This window comes from Cyprinus carpio, chromosome B16 (assembly GCF_018340385.1).
Source record: "Cyprinus carpio isolate SPL01 chromosome B16, ASM1834038v1, whole genome shotgun sequence".
In the NCBI taxonomy this organism is placed as follows: Eukaryota; Metazoa; Chordata; class Actinopteri; order Cypriniformes; family Cyprinidae; genus Cyprinus; species Cyprinus carpio.
Window position 1 is genome coordinate 6,631,360 of NC_056612.1, and position 14,092 is coordinate 6,645,451.

The 14,092-nt window shown below is 37.5% G+C and overlaps 1 pseudogene; it reads right to left on the minus strand.

Moving 5' to 3' along the window:
- The window catches only part of LOC109075091, a 228,828-nt pseudogene that overhangs the window by 115,161 nt on the left and 99,575 nt on the right, over positions 1 to 14,092 (minus strand).

The window sequence follows — 14,092 nt, forward strand, 5'->3', positions numbered from 1 at the left end:
GACTTGCTGGTGTGTTTTGGATCATTGTCCTGCTGCAGAACCCAAGATCGCTTCAGCTTGATGTCACGAACAGATGGCCGGACATTCTCCTTCAGGATTTTTTGGTAAACAGCAGAACTCATGGTTCCATTTATCACAGCAAGTCTTCCAGGTCCTGAAGCAGCAAAACAGCCCTAGACCATCACACTACCACAACCATATTTTACTGTTGGTATGATGTTCTTTTTCTGAAATGCGGTGTTACTTTTACGTCAGACGTAATGGGACACACACCTTCCAAAAAGTTAAACTTTAGAAACCTTCATTTAAAAACTGCATGTTGTGTTGACTTGTGTTATCTTTGACTAATATTTAAATTTGTTTGATGATCTGAAACATTAAAGTGTGACAAACATGCAAAAAAATAAGAAATCAGGAAGGGGGCCAACACTTTTTCACACACTACACACATCTATGTGTGTATAGAATACATCTGTGCATATATATTTTTAAATACACACATAAATGCACAAATATAAATGTAAATCAACATATTCACAGCTCTTATTTAAAGATAAAAGGTGTTTATGTTTCTCATGATCTTAAAAACCTTTTGTTCTAACAGTTTACTCTTTAATGCTTGAAATATATATAGGCAACTGCAAAAGAAAAGAAAAGAAAAGAAAAGAAAAGAAAAGAAAAGAAAAGAAAAGAAAAGAAAAGAAAAGAAAAGAAAAGAAAAGAAAAGAAAAGAAAAGACCCAATGTTTGTGGTCACTCCATAATTGCAAACTTTTTGTTTTGTTTTCCTCAACTTTGTGCACTCTTATGTCCTGGAGGTTAGTATTTTTTTTTAAACCAGATTTTAGATTTTTATTTTTTATTTTTTTTTTTAAGCTGGTTGTTATATGCATTACAGCAGTTCAGAAATGAAATGTCTGGTGAATGACACTAAAATTTGGCATTTGAAATTAACATACCGCCTACACTAAAATTAAACAACCTGAGATAAAAACACATTTCATATTCAAACGCATATTCAAAAATGCAGACAATAGTAATAATAAAAAAGAATGAATAATGTGTCAAACCTTGACTGGCAGTGTATAATTGTCTTTGCTTATTTGCAGCTGAAGTGTGTTCTCACCATTCTTACTGAAGGCCAGAGATGCCAGCGGTGGTACAATCAAATCCACAACCTTGGGGAAACAAAGAGAGAAGTCTGCTTTACTCTACAAGTGAGAAATCTCACCTATACGTGCTTAGTCTCACCAGACCACACACACGGCGTGAGTGAAAGTGAAACAGCTGGAAGCAGAAGACTGAGAGAGTGCTCTGAACAGCTCCAATTTGCATGGAAATGTGATGTCAGCTCTGCCCTTTGATCATAGAAAGTGTGTTCCAACAAAAGGCCTTACGCCAGCTCTTTTGAAAATTAGAATCAGGTTTTACGATTATTACCAACTACAATCAGCCACACGGCAGCAAATGTTGCGCACAGGTGTCTTAATGTGGATGGCTGTGGGCATCTCTCAAACAAAGGATTTCACTCTCTCTGACTCTAAGTGAAAAGAACACCAAAGAAACATATTGTAAAGGTTATCTATGATTTTTTCTCTTCTTCTGTCTCTATTGTAAGACACCACGTTTTTTCACTGAGCTGGAAGTATTGTACAGCTGCTATGCAAAACCTGCGGCACATCTTTGATCTCTTGCCCATACCTTATGAGACGTTTGTCGTGAATGTCAGTATAATGGTAATTCTTTCTCTGTAGCTTAGTTGAAGTATGTTTGAACACTTAGAATCAAACTTTGTGAGCTGTCTACCCAGACAGCCATTATATGGGTCAATGATGAATAAAAGTGTCCTTGAAAAAAGTAAAGAAATACTTTTTAAAAATCATACATGCGCTGAGTTCTTAGAAATGCACTTTTTGTTTATTCATGTTGATTTCATATATTTTTGAAAAGACCTTTACATTCAAAAAGTTACATTCAAAAATGTCAAACAAATCTTTGATTTTGACCACAACTTTGATTTTCCAGACCCTTTAAAAAAAATAATAAGCAATGATAAGTTATTAATAAGCAGTGATATTTTACAACAAGGTTTTATTTTCAAAAATGTCATTGTTTTAATGAGGCTTTTTTTCATTGTGTAAGATAGTAGCATTTCCCAGACATGTATGCCCCACCCAAACACACACACACACACGTTTGTTTCTGTGAATTGCGGGGACTTTCCATAGACTTCTATTACTTTTATACTGACCAAACAATCCTTTCTATCCCTTAACCCAACCCTAAATCTAAACCTACCCCTTACAGAAAACCTACTTGCATTGTTACTCTTTCAGATAAACAAGCCGGTCCCCACAATGTCAAAAAATTCAAGTTTTAACAACCAAAATTCCCCAAAAATCAACAAAAAAAAATTCAAAAAAAACATATTCAAGTTGCTGTTTGTACAAACTGCTTTTTTAAATGTAAATTATTTTTCTAAATTCTTCTGTAAGAAGGAAAAATTGTTCAATAAGATTTTTAAAATGTTTTTAAAAGAAGTCTCTTATGCCCACCACAGCTGCATTTATTTGATTAAAAATAAGCAAAATAAGTAACTGTAGTAAAATCGTTCATTATAATATAAATAATATTGTTAAATCTTATTCATTTTAGGATTATTTGATTTATAAAAGTTCAACAGGCAGAATTTATTTAAAATATAAATATAATTAAATAAATGTTTTTCATGCTATTAGAAACAAATTTGTTCTTTTAAAGGGGACATTGGATGCAAAATTCACTTTTACACAGTGTTTGAACTTAAACAACCACTTAAACAATCATAAAAATCCACCAAACCACATCCATACACTTATTTTATCCCAAAAAATCACAATGAGACAAACACAGAAAGTCAACCATAGATTCGACACAAAAGAATGTAACTTTGCCAAGGCCCCTCCTACGACTGTTGATGGACACTGCCGTTTTAGCACACACCTGCCCTGAGTGAGCAGTAAACAGTCTGCCATTGTTTCGAAGCGATTGAGGAGTTCTGTTGTTGGATGTAATAATGAACATAGCAGTCATCATTTACTCCCGACATCTGAGCCACTGAAGGCTCGTGGATTACTTTTGTTTTTGAAGGGAATGTGCCTCGATAAATGCAGTTGTGTTTGTGCGTATCACTTTACACCAGACTGCTTTGTAAATGAGGCTCAGTACAAAGCAGGTTTTGCTAAAAAGTTCTTGATTCGGTACCAACTGTCCGTGGCATTTTCCAAATTATGTGCTAGTTATCAAGTTCCACAATGAATGTGGTTAAAGTTAACAGTCTCAGAGAACATTGTTGTCGTCATTTCTACTTGGAACCTTCTCAGTATAACTCATAACCACAAGTTTATAATGAACAATGCATTATGGTGACTGTCTTATTTCAAACAGTGTACATTTTCTGTAACAATAACATGGTAACACTACATTAAGGTTACCTTTGTAGAAGGTTTTAAAGATGTTTGTTATTGAGTAATAAGTCATTTACAAATGTATTTTAAATAATTTTTGAGCAGTAATAACTGCATAAATAAGAAAGGTGACTTTAAAGCAAGAATGGAAGAGAGGGGCGGGGTGAGCAGAGCTCATTAGAATTTAAAGGGACATGCACCGAAATGGGTCGCTGTGAACAGAGCTGTTTTTGGCAAGGTAAAGAGGGTGTTATTTTATACTAATACCTCGCTGAAGACCCGAAAGAATTACACCAGCTTGTGGAAAATGGGCATCTTATGTCTCCTTTAAGAACAGTTTACTGAAAGGTTCTTTGGGGTATCCAAAACAGTTCTTCTATGGCATTACCCCCTTTATGAACAACCTTTGTGTCTATAACCCCCAAGAATATCAGTTTCAATAAACTATAATCATTCACATGCTATATGGAGTGAGTGTGTGAGTGTGAGTGTGTGTGTGTGTGTGTTCTAGAGTGAATAATGGGATTTAACGACTCCTGGTGAACTGTAATTAAGGTGCCTTCTTCTATTATAGAGTATTAGAGTCTGTGTCCTCTCAACGCTTCCTGATGCATCAGTCCTACAGAACGCATGTCAATACTCATTACAAAAGCCTCACACGCAGAGAGATATACACACATACACACTCCCTTCACTCCTGAGTGATTTCCTGTTGCCAAGAGGTTTGTGAGAATAATAGTGCTGGGCAGAGGGGAGCCGTGATCTCAGGTGTAGTTCTGTGAGGCGTGAGGATGTGAGATCTCAGGTTAGATGTGAATGTGTTGCTGCTCTGAAACACAGCTTGATATATTGTGTTTGTGAGCCTGTCCTTATGGAGGGGAAGTTTTACCGTCTGCATGGGGTCAAATAGAGAGTTTAGAGACTAACTTAGCCGGAACATTTTTATCGACACCTTGCACACACTTTTCTTGGGAGACAAACAGGGTTTGAAATCAGTGCAATTCTCCCATAGCACACTTCAACAAAATGTAGCCGTAGCAATTCATAATGTAATAACTGCACATCATTTTATAAGTATTACACTATTATTGTAATAAAATGTTCATAATGTAATAATTTTCTCAAAATGTAATAAAATCTTGAGCTCATAGTGTAATAACAATTTATTACATTATGGAAAAATTATTACATTATAAACTGACCAAAGATATTGTCATAATTATACTTATAATTAAGTATAAGCAGCCCAGTATAAGGGACAGTTAAAATATTTTTGCTGTTATTTAGCCTATGTGTATAATATATACACATTGGCAATGTGTTGGCCAACAGTTGGCAATCCTACTTTGGATTATTTAAACACTTAGATTATGTTCTTTCTTTGGCCATGCATTAAATGGGCATCCTTGAAAGAGCGCAGTTTGCTGACAAATTTACTTTAAAGTCTGCGTGAACTGGAAGTTGCTAACTGAAACGGAATATTGAGTAGAGGACGGGATTTTATTTTTTGCACCTCCTCTCATCTCTCAGCCGCAGCAGACTAATGGTTGGAGGTGCATGGTTAAGCATATTCTGCCCAAGCCGTCAAACTGACGTCTTCAGAGAAGGCATGCCATTCCAGAGCAGAAGCAAATGATCAGATTTTGATTAAAGATTACCAACACAAACTATTTTTTTTCAGAGGATTAACTTGCACAGATTAATTGTTGACCTTAAGCCTAGCAATGTGCACTAACAAAATAAATATTGTCAATTTTGATTTCATGTGGACTGTAGCATCTTAGGTAACGACCGTGGTATGATGACAATGACAGTGGTTACATATAAATATATTTTAATTGATCAAAATTATTGCTGGGAACAATTCAGTTGCACACCTACTAAATTCAATGTCCTTGAATTGAAGGAATTTTAATGAACAAATTTGAAAAAAAAAAAAAGTCTAATGTAGTCTGGGATAAATCGCATTATTTGCCTCAGGCAATGGCAGCACAGAGCACAAGTTAAATGAACAATTCTTCACTTTAATACAAGTTATAACATGAATGTACATCAGAGGATATGTTGAAAAATAAAGTACAACTTACAATCAAGCATCATTTATGTGCCTACAAGCGGTTTTAACCAGGGAAATCATCAGTATAACAGCCTGTGAAGAATGTGTCAGTTACATGACACTTACCTCAGGAAGATAAAACTGTTCAATCATATCGCCACAATTATAAATAAACTAAAAATAAAAAAAAATTAAAAAAAAAAATAATAAAAAAATACAAAATAAATGAAAACCCCCCTGTTTCACAGACAAGGCTTAAGCCTAATGCCAAAACTCAGATGTTTCAACAAAAAAAAGAAACTTGCACTGACTGATCTTAAAATATATCAGTGCCTTTATTTTGTCTCAAAATGCACACCAGCAATGTTTTTTTTTTTAAGTCACGTTTATAAAAATTACTTAAATGTCCTAATTGAACTATGGCCTAATCCTGGCTTAAGCCCTGTCTGTGAAACCAGGCCTATATTAAAAAAATTAAGCATGTAATAATCACAAAATTAGTAAGCTTTTTATAAAAAAATTAAAGTTCACAATGTAGCCTAATAAGCCAAGTTTCTTTTAATAAAACTATGATTATGTTTTGTGCTCAAATTTATTATACTGAAATACAATTATGATATTGTAAACATAATAATAATTGTTTTAAATTATGTGCTGGTATTACCTTATGAAATGTGATTATGTTATAAGTTGCCACAGTGTGTTCATAATGTAATACATGTTCCATGCAATAACCTATTACATTAAGTAAAAATTTATTACAATTGAAAAATGATTACATTATGAACATTTTATTACAATAATAATGTAATATTTATTACATTATGTGCAGTTTTTACATTATGAGTAGCTAAATGCTGTTGGAAAGCTTAAATGCATAAATCATTTATAAATAATTGGGAGAGACAAAATTAAAATCAGAACATCAAAGAATAACATATACTCACAGTGCAGTGATAGATGCTGAGAAGAGCAAGATGTTGGGAAATGGCCTCCACTGCAGATAGTGTGTTTCTGATCAGCTCCTCAGATGCTGCTTGGCCTGTTAATTGTGGAAGAAATGCTCATAGAAAGCATAAAGGTAGGTATCTCACTTTTGAACAATTAATTTTCAGCTAATGGCTGAAAAACAAATATTACACTGAAAAACATCAATCATTTAACTACATTTGATTTCCTGAAAAACAACATGTCTGGAAAATTGGAGCTAAATTACATTAGAGCCGTATATCAAAGTGTATTGAACACTAAAGTATGTAGTTCATGCAAGACTGGTTTAAAATAAAAAGCACAGAAACAGTTGAAGAGTTTGTGAAAACCTCAGAACAATAAAACTGCAATCAATAAAAACTTACCTATAGCACTTCCCAAACTTGTCTCATTAGAGTCAATGGAGGTTATGTGATTCTTTCCATAATGAAAGAGAAAAGAGATATTAAAATTACATATTTTAATATCATTCATTCATTTTAACTAAGTGTGTTATGAAGAAAAACTACTACCACTTTTGGGACATGTAACAGCGTAATTAAATGGCCAATGTCAAAACAGAATCTAATATTTATAGACAGAATTACTGATGTGTTTAATAAAATTTAATTAAAAATGGACACAAAATTGCTGAATTTTAATAAAACCTTTTACAATAATAGAAGAAGAAAAGAAAAATACATGAGTTATGTCTCCATCTTTGTTGCCATAGTTTTGGAAGTGCATTTTTATGTTCTAAAGAAGGGGGTGTCCCAATACTTTTGTCCATATAGTGTATGCACAAGTCAATGATATTTGGTGATGAGTTTTTGGCTCAAGGTCTGCATTTAAATTCACACCAGAGGTGTTCAACTGGGATTAGGACTGGGCTTTCTGGAGACCACCAAGTTCTTCCACATTGACTGAATTAGTCATTTCTTTTTGAACCTTGCCTTATACACAGAGGCAGTATCATGCTAAAATAGAAAAGGGTCCTGTCCAAATTGTTGCTATAAATTTGAAGCAAACAATTCCCTAAAAATATCATTATATGCTTAAACATTAATATTTGTACTCATGGAAATTACTAAAATAGTCAAACCTGTTCATTAGAAGGGGGGTGTCCCAATACTTTTGACAATATAGTGTACATACATGAATACATACTGTACATACATAAAACCATTTGTTATTTGAAATTGTAATATTTTAAAGAACAAATCTCACCAACCTCAAAGTTTTGAACAGTAGTGCATGTGTGTATAGCAAACGGCTTAAAAAAAGAAACATTTACAAGATGTTTTAACAATAATCAATAAAACTGAGAGACTCACCAGTAGTTTTCCAAATTTGATGAGAAAGGCCTCAGTCACCACCTGCGGTCGGAAGATCTGTCAAAGCAAGCAGGCACAGTCATGAAGGGATCTACCTTAAAAGACACTTCACCAACCTACAACAATGTACAACATTGCTATTCACTACCCTTGAGTCTTATTCCATTTGAGTTCCACCAAAAACTGTCAGTCTTCACTTGCGCTTTAGAAGCTATGAAGTCTTACAGTTGTCTTGAACACAGCCGAATGTACACTGCAGATTTCTTTCATCGTACTGCAAAATCGTCAGTCTTGGATCTATTAATGCATCATGCTCTCCGACGGCCGGAAAATTGCCTTTGCAATGAATCTTCTGGCAGGTTCAGAATTTTTAGTCCGCAGTGCTGCGCTCTAGATGCTCAACACTGTCAATCGTGACTAAAATCCCAGCTACGATGCACAACGTTAATGTCACTGAGGAATGTCAATGTTAAAATCTGCCGTGGGCTTTGCCCAAGATCTCATCCGGGACATGCCGTACCATACAATCTGACAAGCAGTGATTGTAGAGGACAGCAAAAATTGCAAAATGTTCAGCCGGTTGAAGAGAAAATGCTATAAAACCCTACTGTTCTGTCAGAAGACATTTTTCCCCATCATGCACCATTTCGACTAGGCAATAGAAGATGTGGTATTCGAGTGCGTTCCATTTACAATGTCATCCTGGGATGTGATCCTCCTCTCTGGAGGACTTCAGCGCTGGTGTGAGAATGAGGGGGTTCATGTTTGTGCTGTAGGACTGTAATGATGTGAGGTCAGAGGTCATAGTCCTGGACAGCGAAGTATTGAGCTCTTATCCACTCTCGCCTCTGAGAAACACATTGGAACTGACCTCGGCACTGACCCCTGTGACTGATGAGTGCTGTGAGTGTCAGCACAGTGTGTTGGTTGTCAGTGAAGCAACAGGCCATAGAGACAGATGAGACCACAGAGAGGGCTCATCACATGAATGTATGTATGGATGCACAAACACACAGGCATGCTCTCACATTACAAGAGCACGACGCCTCTCAGAACCACACAGCAGCTGAAGAGATCAGGCACACGGGGCTCAAGGGCATAAGAGGCCAGTGAAGTCTCAAAGATGCAGACCAACCTGCTACTGGGAAGACAACCAGCTATGCCCTGCAGCATTTTTCTTAATATCAGAACACACATACACACTGGATTTGTGTAGCCAGACTTTTGACTATAGGCATGAAGTCTAGCCCACACTGCAGCTTATTCTAGCCAAGAACCGCCCACTTAGGCAGGAAGGGGTCGACTGACTGACAAAAGTTATTTTTTACTTATTTTAAGAAACATTTAAAATAACAGTAAAGCCACCACAACTGTGAAATAACACAAATGTAAGCATGCGCATTATTAAGTGACTAAAAATGTCAGTTTAAATTAGAAGTGTGCGACATTTCGTTTTTTGTTCATGGACGATTAAAATGTCTCATCGATCTGCTTTTGAAGAAATATCGAAGTATCGTGCTACAGTGTGCATTCTATCAGTTGCAGTTGTGGCGCCTCCATCTCAATATACTGTACAACGCGACATACATTCACATCAAATGTTAACTCAGTGGTAGAGTTACACTCATGGGACACTGCACTTCACATATCACAAAAAGTATATTGCATGTGATTTAAAGTCTTGCCAGTTAAACATTTAATTCAGGTGCTGGTCTGACACGCTTCTTCTGGGTAGTACACCTAAAGCATGCACACTAAATCGCTATCTTTCATGTCTGATTGCACTAATACTGTCAAAAACACACAAGTTTCACATATAAATACAGTTGGTTATGTCTTAAGTGAAAGTAAACAGTTGAGAGAAAAGCAGATGTGTGCAGGCCTTAAAGTGACAGCAGCCTTATAGTATTAAACATGTTGCCGCTTGTCATTAACCTGTTAACCCGCACCTGGACGCTGCCTCACTGCACGCTCTTTGTTTGCATACGTCAATGTTTACAAATAGATTAAATGAAATGGGACAAAATTCATCTTTACAACTATATATCATTATAAAGGTCTAAGCCTCAAGCATCGACGACAGATTGCTGTTTTTCAATGGAAAGCTTATAAGGAATGTATTTGCAGTATACAAAGATGTATAAACTAAACGCAGTATGTACCAGATTCGTCAGAATAGCGAGTCATAAACACATCCACAGCTGTAAATCTCAGTTTAGTTAGAAAGGTAGGGGTCCACTGAACGACGACATAAGCCCCTTTCACACTGCGATTCCGGCAAATACACGAGTAATGTGTCCCGGCATTTGTACCCGGGTCGCTAGATTTTGCACTTTCACACTGCCAGTGATTACCCGGAATATGTGCGTGCATTCACACACAACCCGTAAAGGTCCCGTAAAGACACGTGATATCAGGGTGTGACGTGTAATGTACGAGTCGAAAACATTAGGCACGTTAACTTTCACTGAAGCTGACAAATGATCTCAGCTTCAGCGCGGAAAGTAAGGAACTAACTGATCTCTGCTTCGTTACAGTTTGCACATATTTTTTCGTCACGAACGTTGATCTGCCTTCAGAACACCCGCTAAAAGAGTCGCGTGATAACGCGCGTCATCACTACGACACGGCATTAGTTCTGGCTTTTGTTCACACAGCGCTCGTTTCGGAACTGAACCCAGCAATGTTACTAGGTCCCCGACCCGGGTTCAATCCCGGAATCAATCCCGGGACGTGTTTGCTTTCACACAGAAGTCGACCCGGCAATGTTCCGGGTCCGACGTGCAGTGTGAAAGGGGCTATATAGTCCAACGAAGCAATATGAATATGTAATATGGACAGTAATTCCTTTGTTTACATCTCAGTTCTTCAGAGACAGTATTGTTTGTATCCGTTATGGAAAAACCTAGGCTCCAAAAACTGCATATTGGTAGTAAAAAAAAGCATGGTTTTGTAGCATACAGTGTCACAAACAGAATGAGGCAATCCAAAAAAAAAAAAAAAGAAGTCAAAGATAAGCAGAATATTGTTTATTTGAATCCTGGTGCTCTCTCGTGATGGCTCGTGACGCGTGCTGTGACGCACCTGTCATCTATTGGGGGCGTAACTTAGTGATCGGCTAGACATAGTCTCAGAAAAATGGTTGCAGGAATCTCATTTTTCATGGTATCTTCTTCAGATTTGAAATAGAAACTCATGAGACGTGACTTTCAACCAATTACTTTTCTGGATTGCTCCAGGACTGATTTCATGTATTTTTATATATATGTGTCTATAACTTTTTATTCTTTTGAGCATTATCAACTCTGGATGATGGATAGTTTTTTTTGTGTGTGTTTTTTTTTTAGACTTTTCAATTTCTTTGAAACATGTTCCTGACCCCAAAGATCTGACCTGTAAAGAAATTAGACATATTAAATATTAAGGTAAAATCAAAAGTTTTCTAAGATCATGAGAAAATGAATAGCCACAGTTCATTTTAGAGGAGGGCAATTAGATTTTAGTTTTTTTCTGTGAATAGTTCTTCCTCGGAAGCTCTTACTGAAGCAGCCTGGCTACCTCGTCTCCAAGAAATTTAATCAGCCATTAAGATCGAACATTTGGACAAATATTTGCCATATTTGAGAATAATATGCATCAGGCGGCCAGTGAATGCCTGTGGGTGATCTGTGGATGTGCTGTCTGAGGCTGGCACTACACCAACACAACTCACTGTGAGGACCATTAAAACAGACAGACACAAACAATCAAAAGAACTGCCTATTACCACTCTAAGCCACCCACTGCAGCTCTGTGCTAATGGACATCAGTGTATCCTCCTTAGATGAGTTAATGACAGTGGAACTATCAGACAGACAGCTCTATCAGCGCCGACCCCTTCAAATGAGACGACTCAATCTGCCACTGAGTCTCCATGGCAAATCCTGGCCGAATGTAAAAGTGTATTTAATCAGCAGAGAGACTCATCAGCTCTGCGCACTGACAAACATCTTTCTCTGAGAACACCAGATCCCTTCATATTAATTTTGGCGTGACTGAGTGTGTCAGAAGTAAATCCAATTTTACACTGTTTGGCAACTGGTAATAATCTGTGTGTGTGTGTGTGTGTGTGTGTGTGTGCACGCATTGAAGCTGCACCGGAAAGCTCCCTAATAGATCATTTCATTCTGACACAGACAGTGATTACACTCAGCGCATGACAGGCAGGTACGGCACATTCATTCTTTATTTTCTGTTCAGATGAAGACATTTAATAAAGTGAGAGGTGGAGAGAGTCTGGAAAGGTTTTTTTTTTGTTAGTTTACATGGCACATAATGATTTATACATTTACTCTTTCAATACATTATCTATCACAATACCATTCCATACTTCAAAAATGAACCCAAAGGTTGTTTTTTTTGTCATTTTTGTCCCTATGACAATGGCTGCATCTGAATATGCATTCTTTTCTAATATATAGGTGAAAAACACTATGTGAAAGAGTATTTTGACTGAATTCAGTTTTCATAAAACGGAAGGCAAAAGCAACCCGATAATCTACTTTTTAGGCAAGATTCTGAAGTGAACATCCTATGGACACTTTACTATCCCATGAGGCCACAGGAGAGGAGTTGTGAATGGCAACTGCCATTATAGGTCACATGATAATGACAACATAATAAATGTAGTACGCCCAGATTATATTACACATTAATTTTATATAGAACAGACTTTTGAATAGTTGCAAAGTAATTACTTGTTCAGATGAACCAGATCCCTACTATCACTACCGCTCGCAAACCACACATCACACACTGTAGGTAGTGCAATCCTAACAACCTGCACACTTTGCCTATGTCTGCTAATACACTAATTTATTTTTTTCTATTGGCCTCTGGAATTGGCAGTCCGCTGTAAACAAAGCCGATTTCATTACTTCTATTATTAGTCATTCAAAGCTAAATCTCATGGCCATGACAGAGACCTGGATCAAACCAGAGGACACTGCTACACCTGCTGCACTCTCCTATAATTTCTAATTTTCCCACTCCCCCCTGTTTGACTGGAAGAGGTGGAGGTACTGGTCTGCTTATCTCTAATGATTGGAAATTTAATCCTTTACCATCTTTGGGTATCAGATACTTTGAATCTCATTCAGTTACTATTACCTTCCCTCTTAAAATCGATTTTGTAGTTGTTTATCGACCCCCAGGACCACTAGGTAACTTTTTGGATGAATTAGATGTGCTGCTCTCAACCTTTCCTGAGGATGGTACTCCCCTTTTATGCTTGGAGACTTCAACATCCACCTAGATAAACCTCAATCTGCAGACTTCCACACTCTGCTTGCCTCTTTTGATCTCAACCGAGTGTCAATGTGACGAGTGGGGCGGGGCCGAGAGCCGTGGGAACGGAGCGAGGCCGGTGGAGTGATTGGGAAATGAGCGACACCTGCTCCACTCACCGGTCTCGAGTCCCACGGAGGAGATCGGGAGGATACAAAAGAGGAACGACGACAGTGAAGGACGAGAGAGGGACCAGGCCTGGGTTTTATTTTGTGTTTGGGTTTTGTTTATGCACGGCAGTCGCCCGTGAGGGGCTGTCGCGCTGTTTTGTATTTATTTTGTCATTAAAGATTTATTTGAATGTTCGCCGGTTCCCGCCTCCTTCTTCCCGTCATTATGGAGTTTTTTATCGTTACAGTCAACTACTGCTATTCACAAATCAGGCAACCAACTAGACCTTATTTACACATGATACTGCTCCACTGATCACGTACTGGTTACTCCACTGCACACCTGGGATCACTTCCTCCTCACTCCTAACCTCAACATGGTTCCTGACACAACACATACCCCTCAACATGTCATCTTTCGACGTAACCTACGCTCACTCTCACCCTCCCAGCTATCTGCTATGGTTTCATCTTCGCTTCCTTCCTCTAAACTGTTAGCATCTTTTGATGCTAACAGTGCTACTGATACTTTCTGCTCCACTCTTACATCTTGTTTAGACACTGTTTGCCCCTTGTCTTCCAGGCCAGCCCGTACCACCCCTTCTGCCCCTTGGTTATCTGATGTTCTCCGCGAACATCATCTAAGCTTAGAGCTGCTGAAAGGGTGTGGCGCAAATCCAAAAATACTACTGACCTTAATGTGTATCAGTCACTCCTCTTTTCCTTCTCTGCTAATGTCTCCACTGCTAAAAGGACATACTACCATAACAAAATTAAAAATTTGTCTAACTCTCGCATGCTCTTTAAAACATTTTTCTCGCTCCTTTGTCCTCCTCCTCCCTCTCCTGCATCA